Source organism: Nicotiana tabacum, chromosome 3, assembly GCF_000715075.1.
Source record: "Nicotiana tabacum cultivar K326 chromosome 3, ASM71507v2, whole genome shotgun sequence".
NCBI lineage: Eukaryota > Viridiplantae > Streptophyta > Magnoliopsida > Solanales > Solanaceae > Nicotiana > Nicotiana tabacum.
In genome coordinates this window covers 48,203,336-48,230,519 of record NC_134082.1, presented here as the reverse complement: position 1 = coordinate 48,230,519, position 27,184 = coordinate 48,203,336, and positions in this window count along the sequence as shown.

The following is a 27,184-nucleotide window of genomic DNA, read 5'->3' as shown; positions in this document are numbered from 1 at the left end:
CTAGATAGCTCCCTATGAGTCTTTATATGGTAGGCGGTGTCGGTCGCCAGTTGGGTGGTTTGAGCCGGGACATGCTAGGTTGTTGGGTACGGATCTAGTGCAGGATGCTTTGGACAAGGCTAAGATCATTCAGGATAGGCTTTGTACAACTCAGTCCAGGCAAAAGAGTTATGCCGACCGCAAGGTTCGTGATGTGGCATTCATGATCGGCGAGCGGGTGTTGCTTCGGGTAGTGCCTATGAAGGGCATGATGAGATTTGGAAAGAAGGGCAAGCTAAGCCCTAGATTCATTGGTCCTTTTGAGATTCTTGTTCGAGTGGGAGATGTGGCTTACAGACTTGCGTTGCCGCCAAGTTTATCAGCCGTACATCCAGAATTTCATGTGTCCATACTTTGAAAGTATCACGGCGATCCATCCCACGTGTTAGACTTCAGCATTGTCCAGTCGGACAAGGACTTGTCCTATGAGGAGGAGCCAGTTACTATTCTAGACCGGCAGGTTTGCCAGTTGAGATCGAAGAGTTTTCCTTTAGTTCGTATTCGGTGGAGGGGTCAGCCTATTGAGGCAACGACCTGGGATTCCGAGTCTGATATGCGGAGCCGATATTCCCATCTTTTCTCCGACTCAAGTACTTTTCTTCTGTTCGTTCGAGGATGAACGATTGTTTTAGAGGTAGAGAATATGATGACCTTGACCCAAAAGGTCATCACTCCTTTTGAAAGTAAATTTTGTGTTCCGAGGCCTTAAAACCCTCTTTTTATCTCGCATCGATTTGTGTGAGCAGTCCGGGCTTATTTTCGAAAAGCTTTTATGTGAAATCAAAGTAAAACATGGAAATTGGCCTAAAATTGATTAAAGTTGACTTTGGTCAATATTCTTGGTAAACGGACCCGAACCCGTGATTCGACGGTCTCATAGGGTCCAAGTAAAATATGGGACTTGGGCATATGCCTGGAATCGAATTCCGAGGTCCCAAGCCCGAGAAATAAATTTTTGAAAGAAATTGTTTAACTGAAATTATAAGAATTTTTGGAAATTTAAAGATGTTTGAATTTGATGGTATCGGACCCGTATTTTGGTTTTGGAGCCCGGTATAAGTCTTATATAATAATTAAGTTGAATCTGTAAAGTTTGGTAAGAATCGGAGTTCGTTTGGTATAAATCGAACCTTTATTTGAGAAAAATGGAAATTTGATGTTCTTAGGTGATTTCAAGAAATTGAGGTTTAATTTATAGATGTTGATGTTATTTTGATGATTTGATCACACGAGCAAGTCTGTATGATGTTTTTGGACAGCAGTGAAGACAACATATATGAGATATCAGAAAATGAGTTCTCTGAAAATGAAATAAACAAGGATATAGAAGAATCAGATGAAGAAAATTATGACTGAAAAAGATATACAAATTATACAACAAGAAGAACACCTGAGTTTTGGATAGGCCGCAAAGTGTTTTGAACTTAGGAGCAGCAGCTGGTGTGTTGTAGATATGCAGGCTTCGCAACCAATCGGCCAATCACGCTATCCTTAACTTTCAACCAACTCCTTCGATTCCTCTTTTGCAGCAGCATATAATCTCGGTCCCTTGATGTCCGTAGCTCAATCTATTTTGCAGTGATGAACAGCGCAAGAATCCGTGGGGCACCGATGTTGTTTTTCATTTTTCTTGTCACGTCGTCTCTGGGCGACGCCTTCGCAGTCTGGGATTTTCGAAGAATGAAGTTGCTTGAACCTAGCGCTTGGGAGGTTGTACGAAGCCTGGCTCGCAAATGCGAGCTCACATTTGCGAAGAAATATCGCAATTGCGAAGATGGGCTAGGCAGGGAGACCTTCGCATTTGCGAGGCTCAATGTCGCAAATGCGACTTCAGCAGGGATCGTAGTTGCGAACGGTAGTTCGCATTTGCGAAGAAAGCAGGGCAGACCTACCTTCGCATTTGTGAAGTCTTGGCCGCATTTGCGTTTTCGCCTTTGCAAACCTAACATCGCAAAAGCGATATCAGTACCTGTGCAAACTATAAATTAGACAAAATTTCTTCATTTTTCAAACTTTCTCAAACCCTAAGCTCTCTTGGGCGACTTTCCAAAGAAAAGTTCTTCTCCAAATCATTAATACAAGCGGGTTGGTGGTGGAATCAAGAGGTAAAGCGGTAGTTGAGGCTTGATTGTGTTCGTGGCATTAAGGTAAGTATTTGGTCTAACCTTAGCTTGAGGGAATAAGAGTCGTGGTCTTATTGATATGTGTTAATTGTTGAGTACGACGTATAGGTGTGGTGATGAGTACCTATACGTTGGTGTCAAGCATGCCCGTGAGTCTTATACTATGATTGTTGTGACTCCGTTATATATTATCCATGCTTAATATTATGGTTTTTAATGTTGAACAAGGCTTATGGAAGTATTCTTTGTAATTGAACATTGTAGAGCATTGGCTTAAGTTGAGAATTGTGTTGTGAAGTAATTGTAGAAAAGAGAAGAGGTTTATGATATTGTTTCCCTTGCCGGGATGTTATTACTTATGATATTGTTTCCCTTGCCGGGATATTTTTGTTATACCATTATTCCCTTGCCGGGATTCTATTGTGATTTTTATTGATTCCTTTTCTCGGATTGCTTGTGATTGTTGCTTGGGTAAGGATGAGTGGTAAGCACGAAGAGTGATGCCGTGCCGATATTGTGAATGTAACAGCACGAAGGGTGATATCGTGCCATGATTTGAGTGATAATACACGAAAGATAATGTCGTGCCATGATTATGTGAGGTAAAAGTACGAAGGGTGATGCTGTGCTAAATCTATTGATTTTTATGGTGAGGACGAGAGCAAAAGCACGAAGGGTGATGTCGTGCACTTGTTATTGTTTTCCTTATTCTTGCTCATAATTGATTTATGGTGTTCTTTGTGCTTCTCTACTGAAATTCTGGTAGTACCTATTATCCCCCGCAGCATGTCCCCCTTCCCATCTTTAACTGCTAGTTTCTGTTGTTATTATTTGCTATATATGAAATAGCTGCACAGGTTTATTTGGTAGTCTTGTCCTAGCCTCGTCACTATTTCGTCGAGGTTAGGCTCGACACTTACCAACAAATGGAGTTGGTTGTGCTGATACTACACTCTGCACTGTGTGCAGATTCGGTGCTGGAGGTTTTGGACCACAGTGAGGTTGCTGCCTTGAGTCCAGCGGCGGAGACCCGAGGTAGTCCTGCAGACGTCCGCAGGCCTTGGCGTCCCCTTCTATCTTTTCCATTCTTTTTTTATGTATTTCATAGACATGCTTGTATTTTCCATTCAGACCACTGTTTGTAGTATTCGTAGATTGTTTGTGATATTGTGACACCAATTCTGGGTAGAGTTGTATTTTAGATTTTCGTATTAGTATCTAGTTAAACTATTAGATTTCATCTTCCGCATTTCCATTTATTATGATTATTCCGCTGTTGATCACCTATTAATTCATAAATGCTAAAAGGTTAAGGAAAAAGGTAACAAAATCTGTATTACTCGGTTTGCCTAGCTTTCACGAGTAGGCGCCATTACGACTCCTAAGGCCGGGAAATCCAAGTCGTGACAACAAAATAGTAATGAAATCATATACATACCCTCAGAGGGTCAATCACTAGGTCCTCTCATTCAATCCATCCTCGCAGTCGCTCATTCCTCATAGTCACTCATTCGTCCTCGAATGGGTCTAGAAACGTACCTGGAGTCTCAAATAGGCGTGGATATCTACACAATATCTCCCGCTCGATCTCCCAAGTAACAACCTCAAATGGCTTACATCTCCATTGCACCTTCACTGGAGCTATGTCTTTTGACCTCAACTTTCGAACCTGCCGATCCAAAATGGACATCGGCTCCACATCATATGTCAAATCACCATCAAACGGATTAGTGCTGAAGTCCATATGTCACGCCCCAACCTTGAGAGGTGTGGCTGGCACCCGGTGCCGCACTGGCCCGAGCGAACCCCTAAGAAACTCATTCATTCTTTTTATAACTATCATGGGCCCACATGGCCACAACTCATAATGTACAATTGTAAGTGGGCAACATTGTATCAATAAACTATCATTCTTAAAAACATGAATACAAATGGGTCGTTAAGGACTCTGACATACTGTACAAACTGAACCTTTGTCTACAAAGCCTCTTCGAATATTTGACATCAAATGGGATAGGGTACCGGCCTACCCATAAGTCTGTAGCAAAATTCTGACACGATGACTCATAGACTTGGCTGCACTACGAATGAGGTGGAGTCTTACCGATCCTTAGCTAAATGCCAATTTCGTCTACTTTGAGGGCTCGTCAAACTAATTATCTATACATGCAGGCATAAATGCAGCGTCCCCAACAGAAGGACGTCAGTACGAATAATATACCGAGTATGTAAGGTAGAACTGAAACATAACCATAATTCAACATTTATTAAAGACATATTGTGAGAAAATTCAGGCCTATGCAAAATAATCTTGAATATTAGAAATGGAACTATTGACAACAGAATAAAGCTTCAAATAATTTTCGCTAATACGTAACACCTAAATTATTTATTCGGTCTGCAATGTCATCATAGTGATTTATTACTGGCCTTATCCCACAAAAGAAAAGACAGAAATTTTAAAATCAACACTTGCACTTTGGAAGTTATATCTCCTATACGTACTATTCGACAATTACTACTTCCCTTTTCTTAAGAAAATTTACCAGTACTATAATGCACATGTAAATTTCTTCTCTTTATCAGCCATGTATTTTTTGTTATCTTGCAACAAGAAAATTCATATATCTGAAATCACATCAACTGGTAAACCATAGAAATAAACGAACCTGCCTGAGAACAAACTTCATTTTTAGAACTGGAATAACTTTGTAAATAATGAAATACTCATAGTATCATGCATATGCATATGTATGTCATGTCGTGCATAAGTACATGTATTCATAACATCATCAAGCCTTTGAGGGCATCTCATCATATCATCTCGACCACTGTGGGCAAATCCTCAACGTATACCAGTTGATCAGGTGGTGGTGCGTATATAACGCCGTAACCTTTTTCCCATATTCCATATACATATATTTACATATATACGCGTATATAACGCCATCTGGTGCCACTGTGGGCAAAATCATCAACGTATACCAGCTGATCAGGTGGTGGTGCGTATATAACGTCTTAACCTTTTTCCATGTCCCATATCCATATATATACATATATACGCGTATATAACGCCGTCTGAGTCATGGGTAAATGCACATGTACATGAATGCAATGCATGAGAAGTACGCCAATAAAATCTCTCGGAACGTCATGTCTATATTGTATAAATGCTCTCCAAGATAATAGCCGCCAAGTATAAATATATATAAAAAAATTTACTAACAGTTATTGTTATTTTCAATGGACCGTTGCCATGACTTATAATTATATACTACAAACTATTAATTAATTACCACAAATTATTACCAAAAGAGAACAAGACAGATTTAGAAGCTCTAGAGGGTTACAATTTACTGTCTATTTTACGCATTCCATATTTGAAATTATATACTCCTACTTTCTGTGCCGACAAATTCCAATTTAGTTTGAGTGTCGTAGTAAGAGGAGGTAAAGCGTTCTTCGTCAAAATATTCTTAATTTTTAAACTAAGACCATTATACCTTTGATTAATATCATGAAATAAATTTTACCAACTTACGTATTTTTGAGACCCATGAACAGACGATAGAATAATAAAACATATGGAAATTCAAGAACGTAGACATCTCTAATACCTCTATGAATAGATTCATTTATAGAATTTGCATATCTACTCGTTTTACCTTGGCGTATAAACCATGCCAAAAAGAAAGAATGACCTTAACATACCTGAGCTGATTCTCTTAACAATTCCTCTAACACCATTGATTGCTACAACGTGTAACGGCAGATTGACGTAGGAAAAAAATACAATCATAACCCATAATGTTTTACTGGTTCTTGACTTTGGAGAGGATTCTGTAGGAGGAGGGGATTATACTCTCAGATGAGGACTCTATTCTAGAGAAAGAGTGGGGAAATTAATATGGTGATGCAATTGAATCAAGACAACAGGGGATAGCGGATCAAAATTGGATATCGGAGAATGGTAACCAAGAATGCATTAAAGGCTCTCGACGAAACTGTTCAACCCATCAGTTAACTGAATTTCAATAAGGGTCCAATAGGTAATATGTGAACATGATGGCAGAGTTACAGGATATATGTCCTTAAGCAAATCATGGCATCTGCCATGAAAACATACGGTTGTTTTCTTCTTAAAAAGTTATTAAAAAAGGTTATAGGTGAATGCCACAAATTTATCTAAATAAGACACCTAACATATCGAATTAAGAGTCATTACCACCTAAGGTCATTTGCTGCCACGTGGGGTGGGATGGGGATTTGTTAATCTTTATCTACTTATTAAGTAATTAGGTAGTGTCTTGTTATCCGGTAATTAACTAATTACACGTATAATTATGAATTATCTCAATTTACTTAAAATACTACTCACTTTTAGTACACTTTATACTCTATTATCATGCTCATGTGGTACTATATAAATTAAAATATCCATGGAAATATATATATTTTCTCGACTTCTAATTTTCCTAATCTCATATAAAGAGTATAAAGTACGCTTAAATTCTTAAAATGGTAAAAGAAAAGATAACCTTCCTTTCTTGTGAAAAAAATAATTTTTATCTTTACAACAAAGAAAATCTCATAAACTTTCCTCATATTATATGTATAATTCAAAGTATTTTCGAAAGTAGTAATATTAATAATTATAGAAAATCATACTTTTTAAACATTTTTCTACGATAAATGTTCCACTCAAAATAAATACCATATCAAAAAATAGTAATAATGATAACTATCCAAAATTAGACTTATAGAGCTTTTACTAAAATACTTCACTTAAAAGAAAATACCACACTAACATAATATCTAACGGTATTAAGGTTGTTAAACTTACGGGGTGTAACACTATAACATGAGACGGATTGCCAACATACTTCCAGAGCATGAAACATGAAATACTGGATGAACAGTCGACATATTAGACAACAAGGCAAGCATGTAAGCCACCTCTCCATTCATCTGAAGCACCTCAAACGACTTAATATACCGAAGTCTTAACTTCACCTTCTTTGCGAACCTCATAACACCCTTCATGGGTGAAACCTTGAGCAGTACCTTCTCCCCAACCATGTAAGCAACATCAAGAACCTTGTGATCAGCATAAATCTTCTGTCTAGACTATGCCGTGCAAAGTCGATCCTGAATCAATTTAACCTTGTCCAAAGCATCCTAAACCAAGTCGGTACCCAATAGCCTAGCCTCACCCGACTTAAACCATACCAATGGAGACCGACACTGTCTCCAATACAAAGCCTCATACGGATCCATCTGAATGCTCGATTGGTAGTTGTTGTTGTAGGCAAACTCTCCGAGCCGCATAAAAGGATCCCAAGAACCCCCGAAATCCATGACACAAGCGTGTGGCATATCCTAAAATATCTGAATAGTGCACTCGAATTGCTTGTTTGTCTAAGGGTGAAATGTTGTACTTGGCTCAACCTTTGTGCCCAACTCTCCAATACCATGATGTAAACTGCGTACCTCGATTTGAAATGATGGATACCGACACACCATAAAGGCGAACAATCTCGCGGATGTAGATTTCGGCCAATCGCTCCGAAGAATAAGTACTGCTAACTTGGTCAACCGATCCACAATCACCCAAATAGCATCAAATTTCCTCGAAATACGTGGGGCCCAACTACAAAATCCATGGTGATACGCTCCCATTTTGAATCTCAAAGCTCTGAAGCAATCCGTGTGGTCTCTAATGCTTATACTTCACCTGCTGACAATTTAGGCACCGAGATACAAACCCCATTATATCCTTCTTCATCCTCCTCCACCAATAGTGCTACCTCAAATCCTAGTACATCTTTGCGCCACCTGCATGACTGGAATACCGCAAACTGTGGGCCTCCTCAAGAATCAACTCGCGTAACCCATCTACATTAGGCACACAAATTCGAACCTGCATCCTCAACACCCCATCATCCCCAATAGTAACATCCTTGGCATCACCGTGTTGAACCATGTCTTTAAGGACAAGAAAATAGGGATCATCATACTAGCGCTTTCTGATGCGATCATATAAGGAAGATCGAGAAACCACACAAGTTAGAACCTGATTGGGCTTCGAGATATCTAATCTCAAGAACTGGTTGGCCAAGGCCTAAACATCAACTGCAAGAGGTCTCTTACCAACATGAATAAATGCAAGGCTACCCATACTCACCGCCTTTCTACTCAAGGCATCGACCACCACATTGGCCTTCCCGGGATGATATAGAATGGTAATGTCATAGTCCTTTAGTAGCTCCAACCATCTCCGCTGTCTCAAATTTAGATCTTTCTGTTTGAACACGTGCCAGAGACTTCAATGATCCGTAAATACCTTACAAGACACATCGTAGATATAATGCCTCCAAATCTTCTATGCATAAACAATGGCTGCCGACTCCAAATCATGAATAAGGTAGTTCTTCTCATTGGGCTTCAACTAGCATGAAGCATATGCAATCACTCTACCCTCCTGCATCAAGACACACACAATACTAATATGAGAAGTATTATAATACAATGTATAAGAGCCGACGCCGAAGGAAAAACTAGAACTGGAGCTGTGGTCAAGGCAGTCTTGAGCTGAAAGCTCTCCCTACACTCATCCCACCACCTAAAAGGAGAACCTTTCTTGGTCAATTTGGTTAAAGGAGATGCAATAGATGAGAAACCCTCCACGAAGCGACGATAATAACCGGCCAAGCCGAGAAAGCCCCGAATCTCAATAGCTGAGGACAGTTTGGGCCAACTTTGAACTGCCTTTATTTTCTTTGGATCCACCTTAATCTCCTTACTTGACACCACGTGCCCTAAGAACGCCACCAAACTAAGCCAAAACTCACACTTGGAGAACTTGGCATAAACCTTCTCCTCACTCAATCCTCAGATGCTGGGCATACTCCTCCTGGCTAAAAGAGTACACCAGGATATCATCAATGAATACTCTGACAAACGAGTTGAGATAAGTCTGAAATACACCATTCATCAGATGCATGAATGTTGCTGGGGCTTTGGTCAGTCCAAAAGACATCACAAGGAACTCATAGTGACCTTAATGCCATCTTCAGAATATCCGAGTCCCGAATCTTCAACTGGTGAGACCCAAACCTCAAATATATCTTAGAGAACACCCTCGCTCCTTGAAGCTGGTAAAATAGATCATCAATGCGAGGCAAAGGATACTTGTACTTGATTATAACTTTGTTCAACTACATATACTCGATGCACATCCACATAGTACCATCCTTCCTCTTCACAAACAGAACCGGTACAGCCCAAGGCGACATACTAGGCCTAATAAACCTCTTATCTAGAAGTTCCTGAAGCTGATCTTTCAATTCCTTTAACTCAGCTGGTGCCATACGATACGTGGGAATAGAAATAGGGCTGAGTGTCCAGCACCAAGTCAATACGAAAGTCAATATCCCTGTCGGGCGGCAAGCCCGGCAGGTCTACAGGAAACACATCCGAAAAGTATTGCTCCATCGGAACCGAATCAATAGTAGGAGTATCAATACCAACATCCGTGACAAAGGCCATCTAAGACAAACACACCTACCCAATTATCCGTTGGGCCTTCAAATAAGAAATCACCCTACTGGAATATAATCTAGAGAACCCCTCCTCTCAATCCTTGGCAACCCTGGAATCGCCTATATCACGGTCTTAGGGTGATAATACAGAATAATATTACATGGAGACAACTAATCCATACCCAAGATCAGGTCGAAATTAACCATACTAAGCAGTAAGAGATCAAATCTAGTCTTTAATCCCCCAATAGTCACTACACACGACTGATATACACGGTCCACAACAATAGTATCGCCCACTGGCATAGATACATGACAAGCTAAACTAAGGACTCATGGGTCATATCCAAATAACGAGTAAAATAGGATGATACATAGGAATAGTAGAACCAGGGTCAAAAAATGTGGAAACATATCCGTGGCACAGTGACACAATAACTGTGATCACTGCGTTTGAAACAACAACATTTGGCTTGGCATGAATAGAATAGAATGGGGCATGACCACTAGTTGATCGGCCTCGCCCTCCAGGGTGACCTCTAGCTTCCTGGGCCCTACCTCGAGCTGGTCGGGCGGGTGGTAAAGTAATTGGTGAGAAAGTCACAATTTGACTCATCTGCTGAACTAGACCTCCTGAGTGATGGGGACACTGTCTCCACATATTCCCAAACTCCCCGCACTCGAAGCAACTCCCCGATGATGTTGGTGGGTACTATAGTGAGGGCCCGAGTATAGAATAACTGCTAGAAGAACCTGGTGCAAATGAACCCTGAACCGAAGGTGCACGAGATGAACTTTGAGCTGGGAGAGCCAGAGATATGATTGAACTAGATGACAACTATATGAACCATGGCTAGATGATTCACCACGATAAACTTTACGAGCCATCTGAGTATGCCTATAAGGACGACCCCTGCTGTGGTAGGACTTGCCCCCAAAAGTAACACCACTGAAACCACCCAAACCATGAGACCTCTTGGCCTCCCTTTCCTCATGCTCCTAACTACAAACCATCTCTAGCCGCCGAGCAATATCAACCACCTCATTGAACATAGCACCTGATACACTCTCCCGAGTCATAACAAATCCTAAATAATAGTGGAGGCCATCAATAAACCTCCTAACCCTCTCCTTCTCAGTGGATACCAACCAAACTGCATGACGAACCAAATCTAGAGATCTCATCTCATACTGGCTCATAGATATGCCATCCTAACATAGCTGCTCGAACTGTCTGCGCAGCTCCTCCTTGCGACTCTGTGGCACAAAATTCCCTGAAAAGAGAAGGGACAACTCATGCCATAAAAGTGATGCTGCACCGACTAGCCTACGTCTCTCATAGTCTTCCCACCATCTGAAGGCATCCCCTGATAGCTTAAATGTAGTAAATGAGACTCCATTAGTCTCTAGAATACCCATCGTGCAAAAGATGCACTGGCACCTATCGAAGAAATCCTGGGCATCCTCTGGCTCAGCCCCACTGAATGATGGAGGCATGAGCCTCCTAAATCTCTCTAGCCTCTTCTGCTGCTGGTGTCTGAAGTCCCTGCATCACTTGCGTCCTCTACTGTAACCGGTTGGGCTGGAAATACCCCTAGTGTCTGAAGTACCTGCATCACCTACTATGGAGTACGGGCGACAGATGACAGAGTACATCTTCCGGCATGAGCAATGGCTAGTGCGATCTGAATAGAAACTACCTGAGCAAGGCTAGTGCAAACAGTCAATATCTAACCCAAAGCCTCCCGAAGGCCTGGAATCACAATGGGCATGGCTGGTGCCTGGGATGGCGCTACTGGCTCAACCACATCTGGAACTGGCTCATGAGTTAGAGCAATTGGTGGATCTACAGGTGCTGCTCTAGCTGTTTTACGAGCCGTACCTCGGCTCGTACCACGACCTCGGCCTCTCGTGGCCCTAGCTGGTGGTACTGGTGGTTGTCCGTTGGTCCAATAGCACGAGTCCTCACCATATATGATATAATGGAATAACAAAAATTTAGTTCCCGGAATCAACAAATTTGCACGACAAGAATGCAAGAAAGTGATGTTTTCCTAAGTGTTTGGCAAACTCTCGAAGATAAGTACAGACGTCTCTGTACCGATCCCAAGACTCTTTTAAACCTGCTCATGACTTGTGAGACCTACGCAACCTAGGCTCTGATACCAACTTGTCACGACCAAAAACTCAACCTGTCGTGATGGCGCCTATCATGTTACTAGGCAAACCGACAACTCAACACTTCCAACACTTTCAAATTTAAAAGATACTAAAATAGGTCTTAAATAAGTAAAAGATCTCATGAAAACTGTATAAAACTATCACCACTCGATACATAAGTTTTTCCAAAACTAGGGTGTCACCAAGTACATGAGCATCTATACAATACAAGTCTGAAACACTATATAAGAAATCGAAACTGAATAAGTAATATTGAGGGATAGGTAAGGAGAGTCAACGTCTGCGGATGCTAGGGCAACTACCTCAATAATCTTCGAATGACGGTAAACTTTAGGAATTAGTAACCATCGTGTTTGGAAATACCTAGATCTGCACACAAAGGGCAGGGTGTAGCACGAGTACAACTAACTCAGTAAGTAACATGTCTAACTATTGGGCTGAAAGTAGTTACGAGCTTCACATGTATAGTTCAATTACAGAATTACAGTACAGAAATGTAGGCATGCTTTCAAGTTTAACAGTTAAAGCCCAAACAAGTAAATCATATCAAGTTCAATTGAAACAAAATATGGTACATCTCGGTATCTACATGAAAGTAATATATGCTAGCTGAAGCACAAAACAGTAATAAAATCATATGAATACCCTCAGAGTATCAATCACTTAGTCCTCTCATACACCACATCCTCACAGTCACTCATTCCTCAAAGTAACTCATTTCTCACAGTCACTCAATCCTAGCAATCGCTCGGTGCTTACACTCACACTCAGTAGGTACTTGTGCTCACGGTAGGTGTGCAGACTCTGGAGGGGCAAATCCAGCTCAAGTGATATAATAAGCCAATCTAGGCATGAATCAATAAAACATGCTACGGTGTGCAACCCTATCCTATAAATATCCCCACAATCAGGCCATCAGCCTCACTCAGTCATCAATCTCTCCAGTCTCTCGGGCTTACAAAAATCATGATAATTAGCCCAAACAATGATGATATGACGTGCGAATAAATGGAAACAAAGATTGAGATACGATATGCAAATAATATCTGCGACTGAGTACATAAATTTCAAATTTAAGCAAATAATTCAACATGAAACACGACCTCTCTGGATCCTAACAATACTAGCATGTGGCCTAAGAATGATTTATAATATAACTTGAAGCTCAATTTCTCTAACACAGATAACGACAAGATTATTTAACCATACAGTTCCACGGAATCGACCAAGTCACAATTCCTACGGTGCACGCCCACACGCCCGTCACCTAATATATGCCTCATCTCAACACCAATCACATAACACGAAATTAGGGGTTTCATACCCTCAGAACCATGTTTAGAAGTGTTACTTACCTCAAGCTATGCAAATCCCTAATCTAATAAGCCTTTGCCTCGCGAATCGGCCTCCAAATGCCTCGAATCTAGCAACAAACAATTCGATACAATCAACATGATCTAAAGGAGTCAATTTCATAAGAAAATACTAAGTTTTTAATCAAAAGTCAAAACGTCAACTCAAAAGTCGACTCTGGGGCCCACGTCTTGGAATCCAATAAATATCACAAAACTCGAAAACCCATTCTACCACAAGTCCAACCATATCAAATTTACCAACTTTCGATACCAAATCACCACTCAAATTCCCAAATTAATCTCTTCAAATCCCTAGACTCAAACTCCCAAATTCCACCTAAAAAAGATACAAACTAGGTGGGAAATTCAATGGGGAAACAATATTATTGAATAAAAATGATGACAAGAGACTTACCTTAAGAAAGTTAAGAAACCCTTCGAAATACCTCTCACAAAACACCTTACACCAAGCTTGAAATGCCTAAAAATGATAAAAATCATGAACCCTCGAATTAATAATCTGCCCAGGGCTTTCGCTTCTGCGGTCCATTTAGCCACACCTGCGGCAGCGCTTTTGCGGTTAAAATCCGCATCTGCAGAAGTCACTTCAAGGCCAACTAACCTCTTTTGTGGTTCCAATCTCGCTCCTATGAGTATGCTTCTTCGCTACACCATCCACTTCTGTGGACCAACCACTCTAGGCCCCTTTTTTCGCATCTAGGAGATCACAGGTGCGAAATTTTCCTCGCGCCTACGTAAACACCCCAACTCACCCAGAACTGCATCTGCGACCCCATAGCCGCTTCTACGGCTCTGCACCTGTGGCCTATCCCTCGCAGGCGAGGTTGCACTAGACCTGATCACACCAGCTCTTCCAAGATTCCAAAATCCAATCCGATTTTTATCTGAATCACTCCTGAGCCCGCCAGGACCTCAACCAAATATGACAACAAATCCTAATATATGATACGAACTTAGCCGAGCCCTCAAATCATATCAAACAATATCAAAAACATGAATCACATCCCAATTCAAGCCTAATAAAAACTAAGGAATTCCAACTTATACAATCGATGCCGAAACCTACCAAATCAAGTCTGATTGACCTCACATTTTGTACGCAAGTCACAAATAACACAACGGACCTACTCCAACTCCTGGAACCAAAATCCAATTCTGGTAACCACAAAGTCAACTCTCGGTCAAACTTCTCAATTTCCAAAACTTCTAATTTTTCAACTTTCACCATTTCAAGCCTAAATCAACTACGGGCCTCCAAATCACTATCCGAACACACTCCTAAGTCAAAAATCACCTAACAGAGCTATCGGAACCATCAAAATTTCATTCCAGAGTCGTTTACATATGTGTCAACATCCGGTCAACCTTTTAAACTTAAGCTTCCAACCTTGAAAATAAGTGTCTCATCACATTCCGAAACATCTTTGGAACCCAATCAACTACCACGACAATTCACATAACAATAATGAGGCAGCAAAATGAGTAGTAAATAAGGGAATGGGGCTACAATACTCAAAACAACCAGCAGGGTCGTTACAGAGTGAAGGGGTTAAAAGAATATGGGATAGACCTATAATCACATAGAAAGATGATGTCTAGAAAAACTTACAAATCCTTAGAATCAATGCAGATTTAACTAACAAAATAGAATGTTATATATACATATGTATATATACATATACATATATATATATATATATATATATATATATATATATAAAAGAATATGTATATATATATATATAACATATTCTTTATATATATATATATATATACATATTCTTCTATATGTATGTATGTATATATATATATATATATATATATATATATATATATATATATATATATATATATATATATATATATATCATTCTATATTTGTACGGGAATAATATAACCTGAGCTTAAAAAAAGAAGTGATGATTCATGATGTGCGGCTATAATTCCATAGTTTCGTACATTATTTGTCTTGCAATTTATATGATTGAATGATTAATTATACTTTATTTGCACGTAATGGAGTCTATTTTATATGTAGGTTAATTGAAAATGATAGTAGAGCAAAAGGGATACGTAAACATTGAAAGCGTGCTCGAGAATAGTAAAAAAGAGAAAGCTGGAGACGCCAGGCCTTAAGCAGGCTTTATACCTGGCGAGGCCACGGAAATGATAACTTAAACAGGTGTTAGACCTCGTGAGGCCATGTAAAGGCTAGCTTAACCAGGCATTAGACCTGGCAAGGCTAGGCAAAGGCCAGCTCGACCAGGCGTTATGCCTCGCGACGCTAGGCTTTGGGCGAGATCGATTCCGAGTTTTGAAGATTTGTTTAGTCTCCTGGTTTGACTAGGACTTGAACTACACGTTTAGTTCTTTTCCTACACATATAAATAGACCTAAAATCACCACTTTGAGGGGAGACAGACCGGTATTGGTCAGATAAAGACCGACAAGAGACCAGGGATTTAACCTAAGGAGGGAAGAACACACTAGGAGCAAGGCGGAGAATTCTTCTACGAGTTTTTCACTTCCTTCTCCCTATTTCTATTATTGGTTATTACTTCTTGTGTTTTAGTTATGCATACTATTATGAATATCTAATTTGTTATCTAGGGTTTTGATGGAACCTATTGAAGGATGATTTTCCTGTTATGTTAATATAGATTTGCCGTATTGTTTCTCTATTGGTTCAACTATGTTTATATTGTGGTTGGTTGAAGAGCTCTCAATCGACTATGCCTATTTAGTTTGTATTACTTGGGAGAGAGTGCATATTTAGGTAGTTGTTGAACAACATCACTCCTAATGTATATGAGGGATCAATACGGAGGGTTTAAAAGTGGGATTAGGGATAACGAAACCTTGGTGCAATTCGAGTGAGCCGTACTTAATGCCAACTAGCATAATTTGGGATAATATGTCTAGTAAATTGTAGTAGTTACTCGGGAGAAAATTACAACATTAAGAGCGATCATGTAGAGAAAACTTAGGCAAATTTATAGAAGATGTAGTAGAAAGGATTCCGACAATAGGGGAAATCATAACTCTGGACCTACTTAATCTTGTCTCCAATCCTTATCCCTGTTAATTGATAGTTTTACTGCTTTCTAGTATTTGTTAGTTAATTAGATAAAAATAAACAATACAATCTTTATAATTAGGAAATTGTTTGGACTTATGTTTCTTAGGGATATTGAACAACCGTAGCTAAGCCTTAGTTCTCTGTGGGATTCGACTCCGGACTTGTAAACCAGATTATATTTGCAACGAACGCTTAGTTCTTTTTATAAGTATTAGTTGGGCATGATCAAATTTTGGCGCCGTTATCGGGGAACTAACGGTGTAGCTGTAAGTGTACATATTTCTAGGTTGCAAGTTTGAACTTTTATTTTTGTTTTCTTGTATTTGATTTTTTTTTAAAAAAAATTTGACTTGAGAGACATGGTATATTGGAATTATGAGAGTTTTAATGTTGGTAATTCTACTTTTGATCATCCTTATGCATATTGTGGAGGAAACCAACCATTGCACAATTATCAAAATATTTTTGAGAGCGAATTATGTGCATCAACTCAATCTTATGTGTGGAATGTGTGATATGTGTGGTGGTCAAGATGGTCACTTTCATGGTTGTGATTATATGTCTTATCCTCCACCAACCCCTTATGATGATGGTTCTACTTTTTCTTGGAAAGTTAATAGGAATAAAGAACCCAGGGAAGCTGACCTGGATGAGATCAAAGATATGTTAAAGCTGACCATGGATATGTTATAGTGCCTTGTGGAACAAAATAGTAAAATACAACTGTAGACAGAAAGGCATGAGGAAATTATTCACAACTTAAAAGTTTAAGTGAGTCAACTGGTTGAAGATTTTAATGCTCAACAAGTCAATATTGTGAATAGTATCCAAGAAGAGCATCAATTAGATATAGAAATTGAGGTGTTGGTGGAGAAGATCATAGTAGAACACCAACAATCAATCAAACTTGATTTTGAGGATGTCGATGTTGTAGAAGAGATACTAGAGTCAACCAAGGACATTGATGATACATATTTAATTAACTCTAGTGTCATTAGTGTCGAGGATGTTGACAATCCCAATGCTTATGTAGTTGAGCGCATTGGTCCTGTTGATACCCAATTTTTCCCATAATATTTTCAAAACTATGCATGGGCATCAATTAGTATTTACAATTTCTGTATTTTTAAAATATTTTAATTAATTTCTCCCAGCATTTTATTTATAAATAATCACTGATTGCATCACAAATAGTTTTATAATAATTTTTATGGTTTAATTTTATCATTTGCATTTGTACTAAGTTTGAATTATTGCACAAATAACCACATTTATATTTTAGGATGCAATTGCAATTACTTTGCAATTATAGCCTATGCTTGCATTATTACATTATTTTACCAGAAAATAGCCTTTTATATTTTTAAAATATTAAGTAATTATTTTAAAATATATCAAGGCATGAAAATCATTTTATTACAACCTATTAGTTATTTTTAAAAATTATTTTATCAATTAAATGGGTATTTAATAAGTGACCCTCTTATTTTCGGATTTAGCCTAATTAATCAGCCCAATTTTAACCCCCCCCCCCCTTCCAAATCCCAATTCAATTAAACCAGGCCCAAAAGCCACCCAGCCCAAACCTAGAGACAACTACCCGACCCAAAACCACATCAAATCGTGACCGTTGATCCTTTAGATCAACGGTCCACATTAACACTTTCCTTTTTTATTCCTAATAACGCCTAAACCTATATCATTTCCTCCATATAGCCTCCCTTGAATCCCTCTCCTCTCCGGTTCTCTCTAAGACCAAGCCCTAACCCTAATCGTTGCCACCCAAAACCAGTTCTAATATCTTTGATTCCTACTCGATCTATGGATTCCCATGGTTGTACGAGGCCTCTACTTGTCTCCTATTTCCTCTTGTTGCTCGATTGTGTGGTTATGGAAGGAACTCTAAGCGATTTGGTCCATATCTCGTTTAAAACTCTTCAAGAGTATGTCTATGGTCGGTGAGTGATTTCTATCAAAGTTTCACGGCTCAAATCTTTGATTCAAAGGCCAAATTATCTTTACCCTTTCTTCTTTCTTCAAATCCTAGCATTTGGAATTGAATTTGTCCAGATCGTTGTAGATGTGGAGCGATTTGAGTTCGTCATTGTTTGTTCCTTAAGGCTCCTTTATTTCTTTACTGATTAATCGATTTTTGAACATTTTGTTATATTAGGGTTCGTTTTCCTTGTTGTCTGTTGGTCGAACCTCTGGGTATCTGAAGTATTTTCAAACTTCCATGGCTATTCTTTTAGGTTTTTTTTACTTCTCTACTACCAACCCTTTTTTAAACACTATGCTACTTCAGGTTTCGATTTCTATGATTTCTGTAGTTCGAATATCTGTGTGTTGACCTACTTTCAAGTTTTCCATGGCTATTTTCCTTCTTTAAGTGTTTTCAAATTATGGTTTTTCGAATTATTTTCCGTCTAATTTCTCTATGTTCCTAAAAGTTTTACTCAACCTATTTTTTATGGGAATTGATATGTTCTTTCCAGAATTGTTGAGTGATTTACTCTGTTAAAAATTTGTGTGTATGATTCTTGATTATTTCCGTGTTTATGACCTTAATTGGTCGTTCTTGCCTTATTTGATTATTGTATATTTATTGATTCTTTACATGATTCTTTCGTTAATTAAACCCTTGACTATTTTATTCTGAGGTTCTTTATTTGATTTGATTTGAACTCCTTTCCTTAATAAGGCATCTGATTCTTTACTTCTTTACTCAGTCTGATTTGAGCCTCTTACCTTAACTAGTTCATGTCATTACCGTTGGCTAATTGCCCTTAATTAAGGGGAAGACTATGATGAACCTCCTTGTGTGATTGATTATGAGATCCCTTAATTGTTGATTATTGATTACTTTACCTTATTTGCTCTACTCTTGAACTACTATTGTATGCAGTGAAATTAGGGGAATCCATTTTCCGCCATTAAGGTATATTCGGAATGTCATGTCATCATCTCGAGGCTGTTGGATCATGATTGGGCTTCTTATATCAAGGATCATCTGCGGCCCTGCAAAGGTTCCGAGGTTAAGGGATCGGTCCGCGACCCAACAAAGGTTACGAAGACGGGGGACTCCCAAGGCAAGCAGCTAGAATCAATAGGCTCTGGTGTAATGTCTAGCCATCCCATCCCCGTACATTTACATTTAATGCACTCTATACCATACCGTGTTCCCTCGCCTATATAAGGGGAACCCATACCACTTTGTAAAAGGCTGATGTTGCTCCATTTCTCGAGGCCGCTTTAACATTTATTGTCTTCTTATTATTTCATGCTATATTGTGCAACTTTGGCCGTAAAGAACCTTGCTTGATCATATCCTTAATTGTTATCCTATTCCCGGTTGCCCCCGATAGCTCGAGCTCGATTCGAGTCCAAACCCAGAGGTCCTTATCGACCGGCTTTGCATCCGGGCAACAGGCCCCTTCGATTTGATTAATGTCTTGTTTTATCTCGCATTTCATTGTTAAGCTTCACGTTCTTAGCATCAACTGCTCTAACAACTAGCTTGGGAATATATCACGTATTTTTAGAATCCCATTTACAAATTTAATTGTTGTTACCATTTTCACTGTAAATAGTTTGGCGCCCACTGTAGGGCTAAAAATAATAGTGATTATTTTCTTGCTAGTTTCATCACACAAACGCACATTATCTTTCACACTTTTTCTTGCCCAAGATCTTTTGATTTCAGGTTAATGTCCGGTTTGGTAAGCGAAATCGAGAACGACTACCCCGAAAACCACAGGGAAACCAGTATGGCTACTCCAGAGGTTGGCGCGACACTGCGGGACCCCGATAACACATTTGGATCGATTCAAGAGGAAGTGGGCTTGCAAGGCGCGCAACAGGTCGACGAAGCCTCGCGCGCTGATGACAACATAGAGCGCATTGACCGATATGAAGCTCAAAAACCCTGACCCGAGTAGAACAGGAAGTTAATCTTCATGTTATTTTTGAAATGTTACAGGCACGACAGTTGGTTATCGCTCAGCTGCAAAGTCCCCCGGAGACTCCCAATGCAGTAGCACCGGAAACACCTCCTTACGCCGAGCTGGTACCCAAGAGATCAAGTAATGACGGATCGGTAACCGACCCTGCCGCAGTGAGGATGCTTGAGAATCTCTTGGAAACGATCGAATTAGGTTCGTGAAAGCTCTTGCAGCAACCGTCTCCCAAGGAAACGGTTCGGAACTCGCTTCACAAAAATCTGGAACGCCGAAACCCCCTAGGTGCGATAGGACCTCAGATCCCTACGGGCGCACCACCACTCACGCGAGCTCATTCAAAGGCGACAACCTCCAAGGTGATGAGTTCGAGCCCGTCTCGTTGAGGAAGTTCAAAGAAACTCTCTTGAAGGAAACCATGACGCAGCGCCACCGCCTAGCATCCGACCTCACAAACTCGCTTACCATACCAGTATGGTCCTCCGCGGAAGCACGCGTCGATGCCATCAAAGCAGTACCGAGAGGGCCCAATACACCTAAGGCCAAACAAAGAAGAAATGAAATACCACGGGAAGCTGCACCCCATTCCCTGATAGGACGAATGAGATCACTCCCAGTTTCGAACAATCGGGCAACACATGCATTCACCAGAGGCCTGAACAAAGCATGCCTGACGACTTTAGGACATTTCAAGCGAAGCCTGATCAGATACCCAGCACGAAGTCTGGTTGGATGCCCACATCCGGCACTAGCCACGAATCGGGGCCATGGACAACCATCCAGGAACCTCCTCGGGTTCAGTATATCCAAGAAGACTCCCGCCAATGAAGCTAATGCCAAACGGATGGAGGTATCATCCATGTGCTGCTAATGGAAAGAATGACTCGAGATGCAACCTACCTCACAACAATCGGGAAATAGACCGAGGATAGCACCCTCGAAGAACCTCCAATGGAACCATATTCAACAATGCATAGCTGGATGGGAAACCCCGCCCAGCCGAGTACGATTTTAGCATTGCTATACCAAACATTGAGATCACCATAAGCAAAACCGGGAACGCCAGGCGGCTCGAACTTATTCGACCAAGAACCTTTCAAGAGAACCATGGCCCGACGCAGGAACCGCAGGGCCCCGTATGGTCACCATCTCAAAAGAACGACAATTGTGTATTCAATAGAGATCACCACCAAGTATCATCGAGTGGTCAGGCTCGGATCCAGCTCCAAGGGAGGAAGGAGATCGGGAAAAATGAAGCTGACAAGCCATGATGTATTTCCACGATAGTAAAGGGGCGGCGGCACCCATCAAAGATCCATAAAATGCAGAGTGAAAGGGCTTATTGCCGGGGAAAGACCGGTCCAGGGAATATACCCAAAGGACACCCTTGCATCCAAGGAAAGGGACGTCGAGACTTCGCCTCGGCCTCATATTAACGCGATTGGTGAGAGTACAGATGGTTCGATCAATTATACCGACGATGTCAGGCCAAAGCCAATGGGCAGTTCGGACTAATGAACCAAATCACTCCCACACCTCGAATCCTTGATGGATTCCAGATGCCGATTGCCACAACAATCAGGAAGGCCACTCCCTCTATACAGTCCGCCCGAGCTCGGGCTGGAACGCCGAGCCTACGAAACACGGACGTTTCATTGAAATGACAACAGGCACACCGCCCGGAGGCGACTTCGACCACACTCCGCCAAAGGGATGAAACTCCACAGAAGTGGGACTAAAGTATTCGACAAGGAGCTACACGCAATGAGAGGAAATTCCTCACCATATGACCCATCGCTGGCATCAATACCTCTGCCCTCGAAGGGATCAAAGGGTGAGCAGAACCACATCTTCGGCCAAGCCTGGTTGAACACAGTAGAAGGCCGTATTAAGGGCTCGCGCCTTGAAATGGCAGAAACATACCAGACCTCGAAACGTCGCCTACACATCCCGCAACAGGGAAGAACTACTCCGCTCCCTTGTTGTTTCTTTTCTTTTGCTAACCTATATTCAGGCAGTCAGCCAAGGCATTCATAAGTTCTAACTCCATTCGAAGATTCGAGGCCTCTACGGGGCCCGCCATGCTCTCTTCCCTTGACCGGACTTCCAACCTAAAGAGGGTCCCGCCAGCAAGATTATTAGCAGAGCAGCATACCCTCCAGAAGAGGATCCGACAAAATTGTGGGCCTTTTTTCTACAGTCAAACGACGTGCGATGGCCTTCTCTTATGGACACCATCCCCTCGGAGGGGCCAATAAATGGCAGGCTAAGTTTCAAAATGGAATCATGTAAACGGATCAGATGATCAGAGGAGCCACACCCACGCGGGCCAAGATCACAACAACGAGACGATATGTATTTACAGCCTATATTTACGCCAAGCAATAAAGAATATCTTTTCAGCATTTCATACTTCGAAAAAGGCTATTTCGGCATATTCACAGCAAAGGCCTCTCCATTGAATACGTCCCGATATACTCGGAGACTTAAATGGTTCAACGCCCATACGGCTCCAGGGCCGGAACCCAAAGCTCACAAAAACCTCACAATGCAACTACGAGTTCACGAGAAGTGGTCTTCAAGCTTAAACAAACTCGATGACTCGGAGACTGTTGCCAATTGCCGCGTACTAGAAAATCCAAAATTGTAAGACCCCTAGTGGACAGACTCGGCATAACCAGATCTATTTTATATCATACAAACTGTAAGACCTCAATAGTCATGACAAACTGTAAGACCTTAATAGGCATGACAAACTGTAAGACCTCAATAGGCATGAAAAATTGTAAGACCTCAACAAGCATGAAAACCCCGAAATTTAGGCTATACATCGCATTTGTAAGAATCCCTAAAGGGCATACCCTTGGTGTAGTAGACGCCTAAACTATCGCTTGGGATAAAAAATGGCTACGACCAAATGCACATGACTACGGTCAAAGTGGCTGATACAACCAAAATAACGCGACTCGGAGATGCCCGACTATCGCTAAACATCTCAGGCCACTACTTCGAATATACTTCGAAAAGAACCGGTTAAAACAGGCTTCCCTAAACAGGCAAAAACGAGATCTGACCATGTCGGATCCAAATCGCAAGAGCGTTGATCTACTCGACCTATGAGCTATGAATCTTACGAGGTGCTCGAAACATCGCCGACAACAACTTGAAATCGAGGTTCCTCTTGAACCAACGAAGGGTTAGGCAAAAATACTCTAAAAACCTTAACGAGAGGAAACAAAGCCTTCAAAAAAGCCCATGAGCAAAAATAGCATAAGAGCCATTATCGCCAACTAAGAAAGCCTACGGGCCTCATATTGAATGATCTCTACGGCCAAACAGGGTAACAACCATTGTCGCCAGCTAAAAATTTTTTGACAACTTGAGGATTAAAAAGAGCTCGAACGTAACCCGATTTAGAGACCGAATCCAAAATAGTTAACTCTGCAAGCCTCGGGGCCACATACTGAAAGGTCTCAACGACCAAGCGGCATAAGTTCCACTGTCGCCACTCTAAAAATACTTTGGCATCAATTAAAGCTCGAGTCGCAGCACGACTCGGAGTTTAGACCCAAAGTTGTTGAAACAACCAAACGCCCAAGGGCAGGAAATAAAAAAACCATCATCGCCAGCCCGAACAAGTGCAAAACTCGAGGGTATATTAAGCTCGAGTCGGACCCCGACTCGGAGACTGAACCCGAAGATAATTAAAGCATGCAAGCCTAAGGGCAAATCTAGGATCGAATCGACCCAATATAAACTCCAACAAGCAGACATACAGAAGATACAAGTTGCGGGGTTTCCCCTCTTATTACTACATATTGATGACGAAGCGCAATCTCGGCATGCGTCGTATAATGAAAGCTATATATACACAGCGAAGAAGGCAGGGAATTTTGTTCCCCTCTTTTTTTCCGGCAACTACGGCCCAACGGTCTCCTCCTCATCATCCTCATCATCAGACATCAGGATTTTGGCATTGAGCTCCTCTCCTTTGGCTTGTTCGATCTCCTCCGAAAGATCAAAGCCTCTGGCATGAATCTTCTCAAGGGTCTCCCTCCGGGATCTGCACCTCTCATGCTCCCTGCTATTGTTTGCACGATCGATGGTCTTCTTCAGCTCGGCCTTAGCGACTGCAACACTCTTTAAATGAGCTGCCATTTTTTGCCCTGCCCTGGTATTATTCATTACAACCTCGGCCCGGACATTCACCACCTTGGTTTTCACCCTTGATAGCTCGGATGAGAGTCTCGCGATCATCTTCGCCCGAGCAGAATGATTTGCACGGGCGGCATGAATTTGCGCCTCAATAATGGATGTCATGGTCTGGGCCCTCTCTTTGACCTCAGAATGAGCACTAACACGTGCTTGCAGCTCAGTGAATTCATGTTTTGCTTTGCCGACCTCGCCCCAGAGTTGTTCCTGCTCATCCGCCTTCTCCTTCAACTGAAATAACAACACGTCAAAGACGGCAAAGCAAAAAAGAGAATACAGGCCAACGCGAAATGCAGAATACCTATTTCTTCAAGAGGGCCTCCCAGGCACGGCTTCAGTCCACCCTATGCCATAAAGAAATGAGCTCACTTTCCTTTGCCGCACAGAGAAGTTTGAGGGATTTTTCTCTTTGTCTCACCTCCCACAACGGGGCCTCGCAACGACGTTGGTTGGCCTTGATCCTATCAAAAGCCTGAAGAAGAAAAGCCAGGTGGGTAAAGGCAAGAGAAAGGAGCTAGGGGCTAGAACATCCCTACCACGGCCGAAATCTCACCACAAGGCCAAAACGATGAGCCTCGTCGAGGGCCGAAGCACTATCCGATGGTGCATCAATCCCGGAAGCTTGTCGGCCAACCGAATTGCTTCTCCTTAATCGCTGTGGAGAAAGCACCTCACCATAGGCCTTCTCGCACTATGGAGCACCTTTCCTTTTGCCAGTGCCCCTTGATTCCTGGGCCAGCAATCTCTCCTCCTCCCTCGGGGAACCCGGTGCGAGAACATGGGTATACACGCTCAAGAAACCCTCAACATACGTCATGACACTCTCCTCATGGAAGGTACTTGTAGAATCACGCCTTCCCCCCATCCACACTCTCTCCTAATCAACCTAAGGTTTTCCTCCCTCACCGATGAAATAATCCTCGACACGTGCTCCCGATGGCCCGGAACATTGGGAGGCTTCCCTGGTGTGGCGACCCTCTTCGAGGCAGCGCACCCCGGGCCTCGCTCTCACGGCATTAAGGGAGAGCCGCTGGCACCAACCAAAGGTGGAACGCAGGAAAGAATCCCTTTCATCCGAGGATCAGGTGTCAAAGCAGCGGCCATGACTACGACAGAATAAGGAGAAGAAGAGGAGGATCCAGGCAAATAAATTCCTGAAGCAAAGAAGTGGAGGGACTCGCACAAAGCGCCAGGCTCTACAGAGGAGATAGGCTTATGAAAGACTGCAAAATCGCCGCTTGAAAGGTGGATAGACAAATATATAGGGGCCAGGCAACAACTGCTCAATTTCCCAAGAAGGCCAATTAATTCTGGCCGCATTAACGTCACCTTCTCCTTGGGGAGTGCACTGGCGGAATCATCCCAGGCTCCCACATAATTCAAAAAATCAAGGGACCTTGAAAGATCCCAGACGTCGCAAATATCGGTTCGGAGGAGCTACCGACTCAACCACGGGACATGGCTAGTCTTGGGGGCCCCAGTCCGTCCTACAAAAAAGCTCCAAAGGGTCGATGCTCGATGCTCAGAAGCAAAAAAAAGAGAGGGAAAACAGCAAGAAGGACTAGTAGAATAAAAGCTCCTTTCATACATTGACAAAAATGAAAAACACCATTCCACCATTCGTCTCCCAGGAGGGAGAATGCACAGAACAAAAAACAAGGCATACAAAAAAGGGCTCGGAGACTACTCCTCGCCACTATCATCTTCACCCCCATCGGGGGCAATCAAGAGCGCCGGTATTCCCTCTATCGTACAAGTATCCTCCAGGTCGGCAGACAGCTTGAAGCCTCTGGCCTTGAGTTTTTTCAGGACCTCCCTCTTCGCCTCCGCTTTGGCATGTTCGATAGCTCGGACCAGCTTCTGCTCAGCCTCCAGGGATATGTCAAGAACCATTGCATGCGCTGTGGCAGCATCATCCTTATAAGCGACAACATTTCATTCGGCCTCAGACTTAGCCACGACCAAAGTAGCAATCTCCCTGCAAGAGTCCGGGAGAAGGCCCTGGGATGTCACCAATTCCTCGGTCACAACCTCGCTCCGCTCCTTCTGCCTGAAGATCTCTTTCTTCTAATTGAATAATCCGCGAGCTGCTCTGCTCGACCTACAATGAAGGGCAAGACGGTGAATATGTGAACACAGAACATGTATGGATACGGAGTAAAAGAGCAGGTATGAGCAAGGCAGAATACCTGAGCAGCAAGAGCAGCCTTCTCCCCGAGCAATGCCTCTAAAGAGGTGCGAAGCTCCCCCAACTCTTTATCTCCCCGGGTGCCACGATCCTCTGAGTCTTGTAGCTTCGAAGCAATGTTATTACGCTCCTTCTCATGGAAATAAAACTCCTCATGAAGCCGAAGGATGGCATGATCATACATATCTTTACACTACGGCACAACGAGAAAGTTAAGAAAGATGGCAAATAATGCCCGAGAGCGAAAAGAAATGCGCAAGGAGAAGTTGTCACCTGTTGTAGAGACTTCTCCGCCACTTTAATAGCGCCAGAGACGTCGAGATCAGCTCTATCGATTACACCATCAAAAATGTTGGCAATGAAGCCTCCCCCTCTGAAAGGAGTATCAACCGTGGCGCCGATCATCCTTTCAGCATCCTCAACTCTCTTGATGAGACTGGAAAGTTCTTAATAAGATCGTTCAGGCCGCCGATTTCTCCAAATAGCAAC